This window comes from Marmota flaviventris, chromosome 3 (genome assembly GCF_047511675.1).
Source record: "Marmota flaviventris isolate mMarFla1 chromosome 3, mMarFla1.hap1, whole genome shotgun sequence".
NCBI lineage: Eukaryota > Metazoa > Chordata > Mammalia > Rodentia > Sciuridae > Marmota > Marmota flaviventris.
In genome coordinates this window covers 55,453,074-55,471,142 of record NC_092500.1, presented here as the reverse complement: position 1 = coordinate 55,471,142, position 18,069 = coordinate 55,453,074, and the positions used below count along the sequence as shown (strand labels likewise).

General features: G+C 35.6%; 1 pseudogene; it reads right to left on the bottom strand.

The window, feature by feature from the left end:
* Positions 1-14,637: 14,637 nt before the first annotated feature.
* LOC114088083 (glycerophosphocholine phosphodiesterase GPCPD1 pseudogene) lies at positions 14,638-16,344 on the bottom strand (annotated as a pseudogene).
* Positions 16,345-18,069: the final 1,725 nt, after the last annotated feature.

Sequence of the window (18,069 nt, the reverse complement as noted above, 5' to 3'; positions counted from 1 at the left end):
AAAAAGCCATAAAAATGGTCAATTAAGTTATACTGGCCCCCTCCCCCTGTGCCGGCATAGTAGAGAGAACTGGGACCAAAGACAGAGCAGGCCCAGCGGCCTGCTGAGGGGCAGAGCCGCCCCCCACCCCCCTCGCCTGCCAGGTAGGGGAAGGGTGACCACCGACAGAAAAGGCCCAGTGGCCCGCGGCGGGACAGAGCTTCCAATCACTCCTGCAAGGTAGGCGGGCCTGCGACCCACCGGCAGAAGAGGAGCAGCGGCCTGCTGAGAGGCAGAGCCGCCCCCTCCCCCCCGCGCCTGCAAGGTAGTCGGAACTGAGACCACCATCAGAACAGGTCAGACCTGCAACTGAGAGACAGAACAGGCCCAGTGGCCTGAGGAAGGGTAGAGCCGCCCCCCCCCACGCCTGCAAAGTAGGCGGACCTGCGACCCACTGGCAGTACAGCCCCAGAGGCCTGCAGAGGGGCAGTGCCGCTGCCTGCGCCTGCAAAGTAGGCAGAACGGCGACCACCGACAGAACAAGCCTAGCGGCCCGCAGAGGGACAGAGCCGCCGCCCGCGCCTGCAAGGACGGCGGACCTGCTACCGACTGGCAGAGCAGGCCCAGCGGCCTGCCGGCGTGGTAGGCACATTGCCCCAATTGGCGGAGGGGCAGAGCCGCCGCTCGTGCCTGCGAGGGAGACTTTGCAACTATACAAGACCAATATAAATATATAGGGGGAAAATTCAATAGCACAACAGTTTCACCAAGAAGAAAGGAACGCGAACAGTATGAAGAGACAAGGAAAGAAAGGACCACAAGCATTGCAGGTCAACTCATCTTTAGAAGAGGTAATAGCTGCAGCTGATGGAATGTCAGATAAAGAATTCAGGATATACATGCTTCAGATGATCTGGAGTCTCAAGGAAGACATCAGACAGCAAAATCAGACAATGAAAGATCACTTCAACAATGAATTACATAAACAAATCCAAGAAGCAAAAGATCAACTATACAGGGAAATAGAGGTTATAAAAAACAAACAAACAGAAATCCTAGAAATGCAGGAAGCAATAAGCCAACTTAAAAACTCAATTGAGAATACTACCAGCAGAGTAGAACACTTAGAAGACAGAACATCAGACAATGAAGATAAAGTATTTCAACTTGAAAAGAACATAGACAGCTCAGCAAGACTGTTAAGAAACCATGAGCAGAACATCCAAGAAATATGGGATAACATCAAGAGACCAAATTTAAGAGTCATTGGGATACAGGAAGGAACAGAGTTTCAAACCAAAGGAATGAGCAATCTATTCAATGAAATAATTCGAGAAAACTTCCCAGACTTGAAGAATGAGACAGAACCCCAAATCCTAGAAGCCTACAGGACGCCGAATGTGCAAAATCATAAGAGACCCACACCTAGACACATTATAATGAAGATGCCCAACATACAGAATAAGGAGAGAATTTTAAAAGCTACAAGAGAAAGGAAGCAGATCACATTTAGGGGTAAGCCAATCAGGATAACAGCTGATCTTTCAACACAGACTCTGAAAGCTAGAAGATCCTGGAATAACATATTTCAAACACTGAAAGAAAATGGGTTCCAACCAAGAATTGTGTTTCCAGCGAAATTAAGCTTCAGGATGGAAGATGAAATTAAAACCTTCCACGATAAACAAAAGTTAAAAGAATTTGCAGCTAGAAAACCATCTCTTCAAAACATCCTTGGCAAAACATTACAGGAAGAGGAAATGGAAAATAACAATGAAAACCAACAGTGGGAGGTAGGACACTAAAGGGGGGAAAATAATCAAAGTGGAAAACAAACCATGTTTAGTAACATAAATAAACAAATATGGCTGGAAGAACAACCCATATCTCAATAATAACCCTAAATGTTAATGGCTTAAACTCACCAATCAAGAGACACAGGCTAGTAGAATGGATCACAAAACAAGACCCAACAATATGCTGCCTACAGGAGACGCATTTGATAGGAAAAGACATACATAGGCTGAAGGTGAAAGGTTGGGAAAAATCATATCACTCATATGGACTTCGGAAACAAGCAGGAGTATCCATACTCATATCAAATAAAATAGATTTTAAGCCAAAGTTAATCAAAAGGGATAAAGAGGGACACTACATACTGCTCAAGGGAACCATACACCAACAAGACATAACAATCATAAATATATATGCCCCAAACAATGGTGCAGCTATGTTCATCAAACAAACTCTTCTCAAGTTCAAGAGTCTAATAGACCACCATACAATAATCATGGGAGACTTCAACACACCTCTCTCACCACTGGACAGATCTTCCAAACAAAAGTTGAATAAGGAAACCATAGAACTCAATAACACAATTAATAACCTAGACTTAATTGACATATATAGAATATACCACCCAACATCAAACAGTTACACTTTTTTCTCAGCAGCACATGGATCCTTCTCAAAAATAGATCATATATTATGTCACAGGGAAACTCTTAGACAATACAAAGGAGTAGAGATAATACCATGCATCCTATCTGATCATAATGGAATGGAACTGAAAATCAACGATAAAAGAAGGAAGGAAAAAGAATATATCACTTGGAGAATGAACAATAGGTTACTGAATGATCAATGGGTTATAGAAGACATCAAGGAGGAAATTAAAAAATTCTTAGAGATTAATGAAAACACAGACACAACATATCGGAATCTATGGGACACATTGAAAGCAGTTCTAAGAGGAAAATTCATTGCTTGGAGTTCATTCCTTAAAAAAAGAAAAAACCAACAAATAAATGATCTCATACTTCATCTCAAAATCCTAGAAAAAGAAGAGCAAAACAACAGCAAAAGAAGTAGAAGGCAAGAAATAATTAAAATCAGAGCTGAAATCAATGAAATCGAAACAAAAGAAACAATTGAAAAAATTGACAAAACTAAAAGTTGGTTCTTTGAAAAAATAAACAAAATCGACAGACCCTTAGCCATGCTAGCGAAGAGAAGAAGAGAGAGAACTCAAATCACTAACATACGGGATGAAAGAGGCAATATCACAACAGACACTTCAGAAATACAGAAGATAATCAAAAATTATTTTGAATCCTTATACTCCAATAAATTAGAAGATAGTGAAGGCATAGATAAATTTCTTAAGTCATATGATCTGCCCAGATTGAGTCAGGAGGATATAGACAACCTAAACAGACCAATATCAATTGAGGAAATAGAAGAAACCATCAAAGGACTACCAACTAAGAAAAGCCCAGGACCAGATGGGTATACAGCAGAGTTTTACAAAACCTTTAAAGAGGAACTAATACCAATACTTTTCAAGCTACTTCGGGAAATAGAAAAAGAGGGAGAACTTCCAAATTCATTCTACGAGGCCAACATCACCCTGATACCTAAACCAGACAAAGACACTTCAAAGAAAGAAAACTACAGACCAATATCTCTAATGAACCTAGATGCAAAAATCCTCAATAAAATTCTGGCCACTCGGATACAAAGGCACATCAAAAAAATTGTGCACCATGATCAAGTAGGATTCATCCCTGGGATGCAAGGCTGGTTCAATATAAGGAAATCAATAAATGTTATTCACCACATCAATAGACTTAAAAATAAGAACCATATGATCATCTCGATAGATGCGGAAAAAGCATTCGACAAAGTACAGCATCCCTTTATGTTCAAAACTCTAGAAAAACTAGGGATAACAGGAACATACCTCAATATTGGAAAAGCAATCTATGCTAAGCCTCAGGCTAGCATCATTCTGAATGGAGAAAAATTGAAGGCATTCCCTCTAAAATCTGGAACAAGACAGGGATGCCCTCTCTCACCACTTCTGTTCAACATAGTCCTCGAAACACTGGCCAGAGCAATTAGACAGACGAAAGAAATTAAAGGCATCAAAATAGGAAAAGAAGAACTTAAATTATCACTATTTGCAGATGACATGATTCTATACCTAGCAGACCCAAAAGGGTCTACAAAGAAACTATTAGAGCTAATAAATGAATTCAGCAAAGTGGCAGGATATAAAATCAACACGCATAAATCAAAGGCACTCCTGTATATCAGCGACAAATCCTCTGAAATGGAAATGAGGACAACCACTCCATTCACAATATCTTCAAAAAAAATAAAATACTTGGGAATCAACCTAACAAAAGAGGTGAAAGACTTATACAATGAAAACTACAGAACCCTAAAGAGAGAAATAGAAGAAGATCTTAGAAGATGGAAAAATATACCCTGTTCATGGATAGGCAGAACTAACATCATCAAAATGGCGATATTACCAAAAGTTCTCTATAGGTTTAATGCAATGCCAATCAAAATCCCAACGGCATTTCTTGTAGAAATAGAGAAAGCAATCATGAAATTCATATGGAAAAATAAAAGACCCAGAATAGCAAAAACAATGCTAAGCAGGAAGTGTGAATCAGGCGGTATAGCGATACCAGACTTCAAACTATACTACAGAGCAATAGTAACAAAAACAGCATGGTACTGGTACCAAAACAGGCGGGTGGACCAATGGTACAGAATAGAGGACACAGAAACCAATCCACAAAACTACAACTATCTTATATTTGATAAAGGGTCTAAAAGCATGCAATGGAGGAAGGATAGCATCTTCAACAAATGGTGCTGGGAAAACTGGAAATCCATATGCAACAAAATGAAACTGAATCCCTTTCTCTCGCCATGCACAAAAGTTAATTCAAAATGGATCAAGGAGCTTGATATCAAATCAGAGACGCGCCGTCTGATAGAAGAAAAAGTTGGCTACGATCTACAGTCGGTGGGGTCGGGCTCCAAATTCCTCAATAGGACACCCATAGCACAAAAGTTAATAACTAGAATCAACAAATGGGACTTACTCAAACTAAAAAGTTTTTTCTCAGCAAAAGATACAATAAGAGAGGTAAATAGAGAGCCTACATCCTGGGAACAAATCTTTACTCCTCACACTTCAGATAGAGCCCTAATATCCAGAGTATACAAAGAGCTCAAAAAATTAGACAATAAGAGAACAAACAACCCAATCAACAAATGGGCCAAGGACCTGAACAGACACTTCTCAGAGGAGGACATACAGTCAATCAACAAGTACATGAAAAAATGCTCACCATCTCTAGCAGTCAGAGAAATGCAAATCAAAACCACCCTAAGATACCATCTCACTCCAGTTAGATTGGCAGCCATTATGAAGTCAAACAACAACAAGTGCTGGCGAGGATGTGGGGAAAAGGGTACACTTGTACATTGCTGGTGGGACTGCAGATTGGTGCAGCCAATTTGGAAAGCAGTATGGAGATTTCTTGGAAAGCTGGGAATGGAGCCACCATTTGACCCAGCTATTCCCCTTCTCGGTCTATTCCCTAAAGACCTAAAAAGAGCATGCTACAGGGACACTGCTACATCGATGTTCATAGCAGCACAATTCACAATAGCTAGACTGTGGAACCAACCTAGATGCCCTTCAATGGATGAATGGATAAAAAAAATGTGGCATTTATACACAATGGAGTATTACTCTGCATTAAAAAATGACAAAATCATAGAATTTACAGGGAAATGGATGGCATTAGAGCAGATTATGCTAAGTGAAGCTAGCCAATCCCTAAAAAACAAATGTCAAATGTCTTCTTTGATATAAGGAGAGTAGCTAAGAACAGAGTAGGGTCGAAGAGCATGAGAAGAAGATTAACATTAAACAGGGATGAGAGGTGGGAGGGAAAGGGAGAGAGAAGGGAAAATGCATGGAAATGGAAGGAGACCCTCAGAGGTATACAAAAGTACATACAAGAGGAAGTGAGGGGAAGGGGAAAAATAATACAAGGGGGACAAACGAATGTCAGTAAAGGGGGCAGAGAGAGAAGAGGGGAGGGGAGGGGAGGGGAGGGGAGGGGGGATAGTAGAGGATAGGAAAGACAGCAGAATACAACAGACACTAGTATGGCAATATGTAAATCAATGGATGTGTAACTGATGTGATTCTGCAATCTGTATATGGGGTAAAAATGGGAGCTCATAACCCACTTGAATCAAATTGTGAAATATGATATATCAAGAACTATGTAATGTTTTGAACAGCCAACAATAAAAAATAAAAAAAAAAAAAAAAAAAAAAAAAAAGTTATACTATTGTCCGGGTAGCTGCTTTCCCTATGTACATCCAAATCATGCACATTTATAATTTTGAGTTTATTATATTTCCTTAATTTATAAATAGCAATTATAATCTTTTTCAATAGTATAGGTATACTAAGTGTCCTCTCTGTAATTTTATTTTATTTTTTACATTTGCATGTGGAGACCATATGCTAAGTTTTTGGATCTATGATAATCTCATAAAATATTTTTTACAATTAAAAAGCTTTAATTTGTTAGTACCAGATAGGCATTTTTGTATGTCTAATCATTTACAGAACTTATTTTTAAAAGAAAATATAGCAAAATTGAAATTATATGTTTAGTCTTCATTTTGTAAAACAATGTCCTCTACACTTCAAAAATGTATCACTGCTTCATAATTTAAAGGCACAATGCATGGAGATCTCATCAGTTTTTTTTTTTTGTTTGTTTTTGTAGCTTGGAAAAAGTAATGTGCACTTTTAAAAATTAATATCTATAGTTGTTTTATTCTTTGGGAAAAGATACTCTAAGATTGTAGTTATTAATATGAGCATGTGATAAAATGATTGTCTTAATATGAAAACTTAACAATTTTTTATTCTTTCTTACTTTTTTGCACCAGTAAAATCAAGCACAAGTATTTTCCATATACTCCTAGGAGGTTTTAAATATTAGTCCTTTCAACAATCTTTAAGAATGTAGAAGAGGTTTTTCAGTTGTAATGAGTTTACCTATAGACTTATTGGATTTTTGAACAGTCCCTGTGTACAATGGTTTGAATGTCATCAAAACTCACCCTGAAATTTAATTGCCATTGTAATAATATCAAAAAGTGTAGCTTTTGAATGTGATAGATTGATGCCATTATGGTAGGAATGGATTCCTGATTAAAAAAGATTAAGTTAATCCCCCTTCCTCCCTCATGTGCTTCTTTGCCCTATCTGCCTTCTGCCATAGGATGATGCAGCACAAAGACCTTGGCCAGATGCTAACACTAGGCTCTTGAGCTTCACAAACTCCAGAACCATGAGTCAAATAAGCATCAATTCTATTGTTCACTAATTCTTTGTTCTGTGGTAATATGCTATGCTTTGGGAGATGGACTAAGAAACCAGAATGCAGTACAAAGTATATTGCAGCCTACGGTTCAGGATGAACCAGATAAATGGCTTTACCAAGGAGCTACTGTAAGAAAAATCCAAAATGATAAGTTTATATGGAATATAAGATTTGTTGCATACTACTGATCCAGTTACCCATCAGTGTAAATGAAGGACATTCACTGTTCATAAACTGCCACCTCCAATTACTAGTAGTAATGACCCTTATGTATACCACAAAGTTCTCTGTTTATGCCTGATTGCCCTACGTGCACAAATGCTAATGTGTTCATAAGCCAACCCTCTTGCCTCCATAAATTCTAGTGGAGTAAGTGCAAAAGACACTTAACAAAGAAATTCAAATAAGTTTGCTGTTCACTAAACTGGCAATCATCAGTGTTATCCACTTGTAAATAAACATAAAAAATATACTTGAACTGTCACAGAAAGGGTGAATTGATGACTTTCTAATATCTACAGAAACACCGTAAAATCTAAAGATGTTATATAAATAGATATATACAAATATATTACATTTATATTTATTTTAGGTTGGCTTTTACTGGCTGTAATATCTGAGGACTAGGGAGAATAGATCGTCTTTCCTCTTTTACCCTATTCTTACTACAACATAAATAAGAAAACTCATTCAACAGACCACCAAGTGAAAGAAATATCAGCCTTCTTTTTTTCTTCTTACTTATTTCTTTCCAAGAAAAGACTGATTAATTAGGGAAGACATTGTATTAATTAGGCTACACATGTAGGGTATTTACTTGTCTTCAACCTGAAAACATACTTCAACATTTTTAACATCTGTACTGAGATATAATTAACTTGCAAAGACTGCCAATATTTGATATGTAAAATTGATAAGTTGGGTCATATGCTAACATCTGTGATATTCTCTCACCATAATCAAAGAAATACATATCAAACACCACTCAAATTTCTTATATTCCTTTCATTTTTTATTTTTTGGTTTATTTTGTTGGTAAACACTGGGTTATATAAAATCTTAACAAATTTTGAAGTGTGTAATATTGTATTGTTAACTATGTTAATCAGCTTTCCATTACTGTGATGAATATTCCTGGGATAAGCAATTTAAAAGGAAAAAAATCTTTATTTGGGGTCATGGATCTGGAAGTTTGTCATTGGTTGTTTGGCTTCACTGCTTTTGTTCCTTTGGGAAGGCAGAACTTTTGATGGGGAACTTTTGGTGGTGTAATGAAGATGCTCACCTCATGATAACTGGGAAGCAAAAAGAAAGAGACAGGAAAGGTCTGGATCTCAATACTTCTTTCAAGAAAACATCTCTCAATTATCTATCTTCCATCCATTAGATTTCACCTCCAAAATTCCACCACAACCCAAGGCAACCAAGTGTTTGGCATATGAGCCTCTGAGGAACATATAAGGTCAGAGCAATAACATCAGCCAATTGTACAGCAGATTTCTAGAACTTAATCATTATGTATATCTGAAACTTCACACCCAGTAAACAACATTCATGTCCCCCATGCTCTATACACAGGTAACTACTATAGTGTTCTTCTCTTTTATAAGTTTAACTATTATGGATACTTCAGTTAAATGTAATCACACCGTATTTGTCCTTCTCTCACGAGCTTAATTTTCTTAGCAGACATTTCTTCAGAGGATATACAAATGTCCATTAGACACATGGAAAAAAAAAAAGATCCACATCACTAATTATCAGGAAAATACAAATAAAAACTACAAAGTCATACTTTGCAAACTTGTTAGAATGGGTACTGTTAAAAAAAAAGTGTTGGTTAGGAAGTGGACAACTTGAAGAAACTCTCTTTTACATCTGGTGGGAAAATGATGCAGTTGCTATGAGAAACAGTAGTGGAGTTTTTCCAAAAGATTAAAATAGAATTATCATTTGCCCCATTAATAAAATTTCTGGCTATTTATCTGGAAGGCTTGAAATCAAGATCCCATGTATATTGCAGCATATTAACAATAATCAAAATATAGAGACATCTCAAGCATTCATCAAAAACTCAATGAAAAAGAAGTTAATAACATGAAGTACATGCATAAAATGGAATATTTTTCTGCCTTACAAAATGAGGAAATTCTGTCATTCCCAATAACATGGATAAAAGTTGAAGACAGTATGATAAATAAAATACACCAATACATCTTTTATGTTAGTTTATGAATTGTTCCTAAGAGTTGTGTTCTCTCCCAAGGTTCCTGTTTATATGTAGGAAATAATATTTTTATTTTCCTCAGTATAATTGACAAATAAAAATTATATATAATCAAGCCATACAATGTGATATACATTGTGCACTGATTACTATGATCATGCTTATTAACATATATCTCTTCACATAGTTACTTTATGTGTGTGTGTGTGTGTGTGTGTGTGTGTGTGTGAGAGAGAGAGAGAGAGAGAGAGAGAGAGAGAGAGAGAGACTGAAAATCTCAAGCATGTTATTTTTAACTACAACTGCCATGTTGCACAGTAGGTCTCTAGAACTTATGCATTTTACTTATTTTTTTTTTTTTGAGAGAGAGAGAGAATTTTTTAATATTTATTTTCTAGTTTTCGGCGGACACAACATCTTTGTTTTTGTATGTGGTACTAAGGATCAAACCAGGGCCGCACGCATGACAGGTGGGCATGCTACTGCTTAAGCCACATCCCCAGCCCGAACTTATGCATTTTATATGTGTGTGTTTATATACCTTGAACAACATCTTCCTTACTTCCCATATCCCCATGACCACTGATAACCACAATTCTACTCTGTTTACATGAGTTTGACTATTATAAATTCTATGTATGAGTTATATTATATAGTATTCGTCATTTTGTGCTTCACTTGCTTGACTTCTTTCATTCCAAGTTCACCTATATTGTCACAAATGTCAGAATTTCCTTTTTTAAAAAGGCTGCATTGTATAAGAGGGGAACCTGTCATTATCAGTATTATGATGATAAGAACATTGGGTTTTAGACGTTACAATCAACTCAATGCCTGCAAATTTGATGAGTTAAATAACATGGATCAATTTTTGAAAGACACAATTTACCAAAACAAACGTGAAAAACTAGGTAATACAAATAGGATTTTTTTCAGTAATTGTTAATTATCCAAAACACAGAGCACCAACCTCAGCTAGATTTACTGATGAATTTTTCTGTTTAAAGAAAAAATAATACAAGACTCTACAATGACTCTCAGAAAAAAGAAGTAGCAGAATACTTCAAAACTCATTGTATGAGGCCAACATTACCTTAACATATGAAACAAAGGCATTAAAAAATAATAGAACTATAGGCCAATTTTTTAGATATACATGACAATAGAGTATATTTTGACATGTTATACATACATGGATTATAACTTAAAAGACACAAACTTTCAGAACTCACAAGGAGAAACAGCAATTTCAATAGGCCAAGAAATCAGATAAATTGAATCAATACTAGACAACCCTGTAAAGAAAGCATCAGGCCCATATAAGTTCACTGGTAAATTCTACCAATCACTTCAGGGTTAAGAATCATACTTATTCTGTTGGGGGGTAGTTTGGCTTTTGGTTTTGTTGTTGTTGTTGTTTGTTAAGCACTGAGCCAAACCCTAACTCATGCTATTTAGACAGAGTTGGAAAGTTCCAGGGCCATAGAAGGGTTGAATTTGTGAAGTATAGATGATTTTTTAGGTTAGCAAAACTATTTTGTAGGACATATAATGGAGGATTTATAAAATGCGAAAAAATCTATAGAACTTTATAGCAGAAAGAGTGAATCTTACTGTATGCAATTGTTTTTAAAATCCTTTAACAGATAAGGTTATCCCAGAAAGCAGTGCTGAATATACCAAAACAAACTGCTATATGAATATATAAAGCAATCTTGCTGAGGCTAGTGGCTAAAAATGTAACCTTTGAAATGAACAGAATCTACAAGTCTAAACGAAAAATAAATGGTATGTAAGTGCTATACTCTAGTTCATAATTTTTTTTTAATATATGGGGATATGAGTTATTGATTCTGGAACCTTTATATGCTTATACTGGAATTAATCAAGTAAGCAAATGAACAAAGGATGGCTATGGAACCTTTATATACTTATATTGGAGTTAATCAAGTAAGCAAATGAACAAAGGATTGCTAAAATCAAGTTTCTCAATTTTGGAGTTGGGCTCTACATATAAGCAAGGAGAAACGATTATAATAATTCATAGGGTGATAGAAATTAATTATGGAGAGAGACATCAGTTTGAACTCATTTAGCTTTATAATTATAGTTACACACAAAAAAAATTTATAGAATGGATATATGCACAGGTTAGTTTACACATTTCCCTTCTCTCCTATCTGAGAGAACTTAGAAGGAAGGGCAACCCAGTAGCAATGATGCCCGGATCTTGGCTTCAAATAGTATTCCAATAAAAGAAACTAGGGTCTTTTGGTCATATGGCTGATTTTAGACTTTGACAGCAAATACACAAGCCGAAATCACATTTGGTGCCATAAAATTAAGATAAATAAATGAATGTCAGAAACAGAAACAAAAACCATCCCATTGGAAGTATGTTAAAGGGAAATACATGCGAATTCAACTCCCAATAACCAAAGTGGAACAATTATAGAACAAGTATAGATGATATGAATGTAAGCCAAAGTTTAAAATAAATCACCTTGCATCCAACTAATATAAATGATGGGGAATAAGTTTGTAAATTAGGGCAAGTGGAAAATATTTCATACTGAAAAATTCCAAATAAATGATGTTGATCCAAGGTGAGGTGGACAATAGCCCACCCCTCCTCCTTAAGTGTGACTTCCTTCTAAAAGGTCCAATATAGAAAAGGAGAAAAGTAGTAATGTTACACTAAAGAAACCTGATAAATATTACCTAGAGAAAGCAAACCAAGTGGTAAGTTTCACATCAATAGTGCTAATCCATCTCGATGGCACATCCCTATTATGTGATGAAAATGACCACTTACCTATATGGACTGCCTTTAAAACCCATAATCCAATGAGAAAAGCATCAGACCAACCCTAATTAAAAGGTACTCTACAGTATATCTCACCAGCACTCATCAAAACTGTTAAGATTATAAAAAACAAGGAGAGTTTGAAAAACTGTCAGCCAAGAGGAACCTGCATAGTTCTCCATACTAAGAGGTAACCAGTCAGGTGCCCCAAGGTAACTTCTTGAGTTCAATGCTGTCTTATCTTGTTCTTGGGTTCTTCCTAATGTTGAAAAAAAATGTTGTACCTTTCTTACCATTTTTAATATTTTGATCAGTTTCAATTATTGTGAAAAATATACCCAATAGAGACGTATACACAATACAGTTTTGTGCTTAATAAATGATTTGATTGATATCAGACAACTGACTCAATTTCTAGCACTTAATGATACATATCATTTATATATATATATATATATATATATATATATATATATATATATATATAATCATTTAAAAATAAATTTATTTATTTATTTTTATGTGGTGCTGAGGATCAAACCCAGGGCCTTGCATGTGCGAGGCGAGCACTCTACCACTGAGCCATAAACCCAGCCCCACACACTTAATGAGTTTTTAAAAATCTTCTATAGCTCTCAAGAAATTGAATTTCTTCTTGGTTATTAATGGGTTAAAGAATGCTTGGCTCCTGTGCTACCTAGGAGCTTGAGACACAAACATTTTAAATAGAAAATTTTGTATACAGTATATTCAGTGTTCGAGAAATGCCTTTGGCTTAAAGAAGTAGCAGTGGTTACAGAGTCCAGAGGAAATCAAGCAAGAAAAGCTCCTTAGGGCTATATCATAATTTGTTGTATAAGAGAAAAAAAGAGAGAAGGAAAGAGTGGGAAAGGGAAAGAGACAGTGAGCACTATATTCATGAAACAGACAGAAAGACAGACAGACACATTGGGTGGGAGAGAAAGCGAGCCAGAGAAACCTTAAAGAATTTCATTGTATAGAGAACTACTAAAACAAGGAAAAAGTACTCCACTCAAACCCTGCAAATATGGCAGTAAAATGTGCATTCAACTGAGGGTTCCTCCATTTTTGCATCCTCAAAACTTTAGTAGTAAGGAAACAACTAGGTATAAGTGATTTTTAACTGCAGAGAGACATTAACTTCTGATAATTCAATATATCTTGAATTTGTTCTTTATTATTTTCCAAAGAAGGCACATTAATTTATAATCTTATTGGAAATAATTCTTTTTAAAACTATGATTTATATGACACTTATAGGTCTATCCCCAAATTACATGAATATGTCCCTTATGAGAAGTTGTTAACTTTTTAATTTTTCCCTACAAATGAGGCATAACTATAAATTATCCTAATTCTAGTGTTTTTTTTTTCTACAGAAGTTTGCCTTGGTTTCCATTATCAAATGAGTCACTAGAGCATATTATATTGAAAAAATATTCATATATATCAGACCACTAGATAAATGGGCATATCTCAGTCTATGTTTATACTGTACTAAAAATAAGACAGAAACATTGTCATTGGTTTTGTTATCAAGAATGTCATGACAACCTTAGCTCTGAGTTGCCTCTTGCTGGATTAAGCTTGTCCTGAGGGGTTTGGCTCTCCTACACTTCACTAAATAATCTCATTCTCTTTCCTTAGAGAGCAAAGATTAATCATTCAGAAACTTAATGAGCTGGAAAAACAAATACCAGTAGAAGAAAGGTGCCTCAGAACTTTAAATAAAATAAATTAGTTTCCATTTGAAAAGTAAATTAGTTGATTTACAAATCTCTTTTCGTTTTTTCCCATTTCCATTTGCACTTCTGTATTTGCCGTCTTCATCAAACTCTTTCCCTCCAAAGATAACGTTCATTTTAACTGTTTCATTTTTATCAACCACTTTAGAGCATATCTTACTACTACCATTTTTACATTTAACATTTCTTTTCCCAAGGCTGTCTTTATTTCTAAGTATTTACTGATGTCTTCACAATTCAACAACTATAAGTCATAGAGATATCAAGATAGGAACATGAAAATCAAAGTTAAAGAACTCTTTCTATTATTATTATTAACCAACTAGAAAATATAAATTTTTTCTTATTAAAGTTGAAAACACTTTCAGTTTTACATATTCTTAAATGTAATTATCATATTTAAATTTATATAAATTTATATAAATTTTAAATATTTTGAATTTAAATATTTTGGTTAATAAAAGGCCTCAAAATATGACATTGTAGGCAGTCTGAAATAGTAGTACCCTAATTTACAAACAGGATGCTTGAACTTGAAATTGGATTTGTATATTCATTCTGTAAACAATGTTTGGAATTTTGAGCTTTTTTTAAACTTAACTAAGTTTAATTTTATTTATAATTTTATAAGATGAAAGTTACACTTTTCCTAACATCTCATGGAAATTTTTTATGAAAACCAAATACCTATCATAACTTAGAACATTAACTCCAAATTCCTTCAATTTCCTTCTGTTTTCATTGGTATCATCGCCGCAGCAGAATATGACTAGTCCCTTAGCTTTTGCCTCTTGGATATAGGACGGATTTCTGAGCAGGTCTTCAGTATGTGCCTTAATCCCCAGAAGATTTTCAAACTGTGCAAAGCTCATTGAGATGAGGATCGTCCGAGATCTGAGATCCATAAGTTTAGGGTAAATGTCAGATTTTCCTTGAGTCAAAAATAATATGGGATATTTGTTCTGCTTCTGTTGAACCATTGTACAAATATCTGCATCAAATGAAGAAAAGACTATTCTCCTCTTTCCAAAGTTTTCTAAAACAGTTTTTAAAATTATATCCAAAAACATATTCATGTCAAAATATGTTGATAAGTTAGCATCCCACATTCCATCCCTTTGTTGGCAGATCCATTTTATTTCTATGTTAAACCCTACATCTTCCGGGAAAGATTCTAAAACCATCTTAAGAGAAGGAAATAGCTGATTTTCAGAAAAGGAATTTTCTTCCTCAATCACAGATTCTTGTTGATCTTTAGATTTTAATGCAGTCACATGGGCGAGCTTTAACAACTGGAGTTGGTCAAATGTTAGTTCCTTTATTGGGATTTCAGATAATTCAACTGGATCAGCATCAAACCTCTTCTTCATGGTCAAACAATAGGTGGATCACGATATACCACAGGCACAACGTCTTTTGAAAGACAAACATTAAATTCTACAAAGGTTGCACCATGACTAGCAGCATTTCTTAAAGAAGCAATAGTATTTTCTTGAACTTTAGCCAGCTGGGAAGTTGTTTTTGAATTCCCTGAATCTCTGTGTCCAACATTCCGTGGTATTCTTGGCTTCTAATACTTGGAAAATGAAGATTTCATGTCACAGTTGTATCCTGGTAATGGCTTAATAATGATAAAGTCAACTCTCACTTTGCCTATTGTCTTCCTGGAATTTGTGCTCATGATGGGAAGAGTAAGAATTCCAGCACTCTTCCCACTCTCTATAATGGTGGATGATAAGAGACAGGCTGTACCCACATGTCCAGGAAGGGCATCACCCTGAACTACATGTTCACTGAGATCTTACCCCCAAAAGTCAAAGATTTATTCCAGGTTATCTGGTTCCATTGTCTGCATGCTATAGTCTGTCCAGAGATTAGGCTGTAAGCCATAACCACACTCTGGGTGTGAATGCCTGCACTTGAACTCATTGTCACTCATTAAAGATATCTCCAAGGTATTGGACATTTTGTGAAGAACAGTGGGAGACATCCTATCATTATCATCTTCCTATGGACCCTCTAGTGTAAGCTTTACCCTAAATCTAGACTTTTTAAATTTTTTCTTGGTTATTGAGATTGAAGGTTTTTCAGAATAATGCAAATGTAATGTTATTTCAGTCACGTCAGCCACCCAGAATTCAGAGTTTCAACACCACTGTGGATTCCAAATTGACGATCATCAATAATAATTTCATTTTCTTTCACCAGTCTTGTTCTCTGGAAGAAGAGCCACAGCATTTTGTGGATTCCAGTTTCCCAAAGCATCATAACTTCCACATATCACAAAAAACTTTGCCTGGTAAAAGATTTCTTCTTATTTCAGAGGTAACTTGAGAAGGTGTCATTTTGATGGATTTGTTTTATGATGTCTTGACAAACAGAGGCTGGATACTCCGCAATGGCTTTCTGCAGTCTGGAGAGCTGGAGGAACCAGCAATGGCACAGTCCAAGATGTTGAACCTCAGATCAAGAAGAATCAATGATGCTACCCCAGTCTGAGACTAAAGGCTTCTGAAAAGTCCCTGAAGAACCACTGGCAGAGTCTACTTTGGAAGAGTGAAGGAACTAGAGTCTAATGTTCTCAGGAGATCACAGCAGCAATCATCACCTGTTTAAGAAGAACCAAGCTTCCATCTGCTAAGGAATTTTGAGCTTTTAATCCAAATTATGCAAGAGTAATATGAATTATTATAAGGTGAAAAGTTTACAAAGGCAAGTATAAAAACAACCTGCCCACATACATAAATAGCAAATTATTACTCATAAAAATGTTTTATATTTCTTAGAACATGCTCCATCATATCATCATTTCCCTGTTATTCCTAGCTAGTTCCTACATTTTTTATTACCCCTTAAATATGATTTTTCCAAAAGTAACTTTTGACCCCTGAAATCTAAAATTTCAGTTCAAGACTTGTGCTCCCAAATATTTTCATCAACCTTGATTTATTCAGTTGCTATATTCCCTAGCTCACGGATAGAAGGATTTTCTAGTCCATTGATAGTGTTAAGTTGTCATCTAGAAGATTCGTAACTGGCCTAGATCTTGGGAACTTCTAAGACTTTGCCTATGAGTTTACCTGTTTTTAGGAGGCCAAAGACTGCAATTTGGGGAGAAAATCACTGTGGTAGATAATGTTTTCTTACAAATTATGGATAGCCCTGCACCTAGCATTAAAAGTTCTGGAATTTAATTCATAAAATTTGTGAAACTACAGAGGAAACTTAGGCAATGATGTACCATGATTAGTTTTCCTCTGGAGGGCCTCCTCTGATAGTGCTATGAAACATAAAGCATATATGAGATGGAAAGGGTAAGGAATTGTAACTAAACATACACGAGTAGGAAGAAGAAAAAGCAAGAATTGAGATGATCACTTCCTCAATAACACAGAAAATTAAAGAATCCCCACACATTATTAACTGATTGATTAATTCTTGTTCTTGTGGTATGTGTGTGTGAGAGAGAGAGGGAGAGAGAGAGGTAGAGAAAGAGAGAATGAGTGAACTTTAAAGAGAAAATTATTCCACCTTTTACCATATTGAAATCTATGAGACTTTTTCCATATATTTATATTTTTTCAATATTTTAAAGATTATTATTCTCTTATTTCAATCATAATGCCTTTCTTTGCCTTAGAAATATTGTGGATAATGATCAAATACACTTGTTAGGGGTAAAACAGGGATTATATAATATATAGAATATGAGGTTATTTATATTTTTAAGAAAATATTGTCGTTATTTTGAATCCTTAAACTTACTTCTGTTTATAACTTACATCTAACACTAAAAATAAAGTGGCTGCTATCTATATCTGTCTACTATGTCTATAAATGAATTAACTTTACATCTTACTCATAAACTCCTGCTGCCAAATAACATGAATTGATTCTTGGAGTGGGCATGGTAATGCACACCTGTAATCCCAGAAACTCAGGAGACTGAGGTAAAGGTTTGCAAATTACAGGCCAATCTGAGCTATTTAGCAAGATACTGTTTCAAAGTAAAAAGTAAAAAGGTCTGGAGACGTAGCTCAGTGGTTGAGTGCCCTGGGTTCAATCCCCAG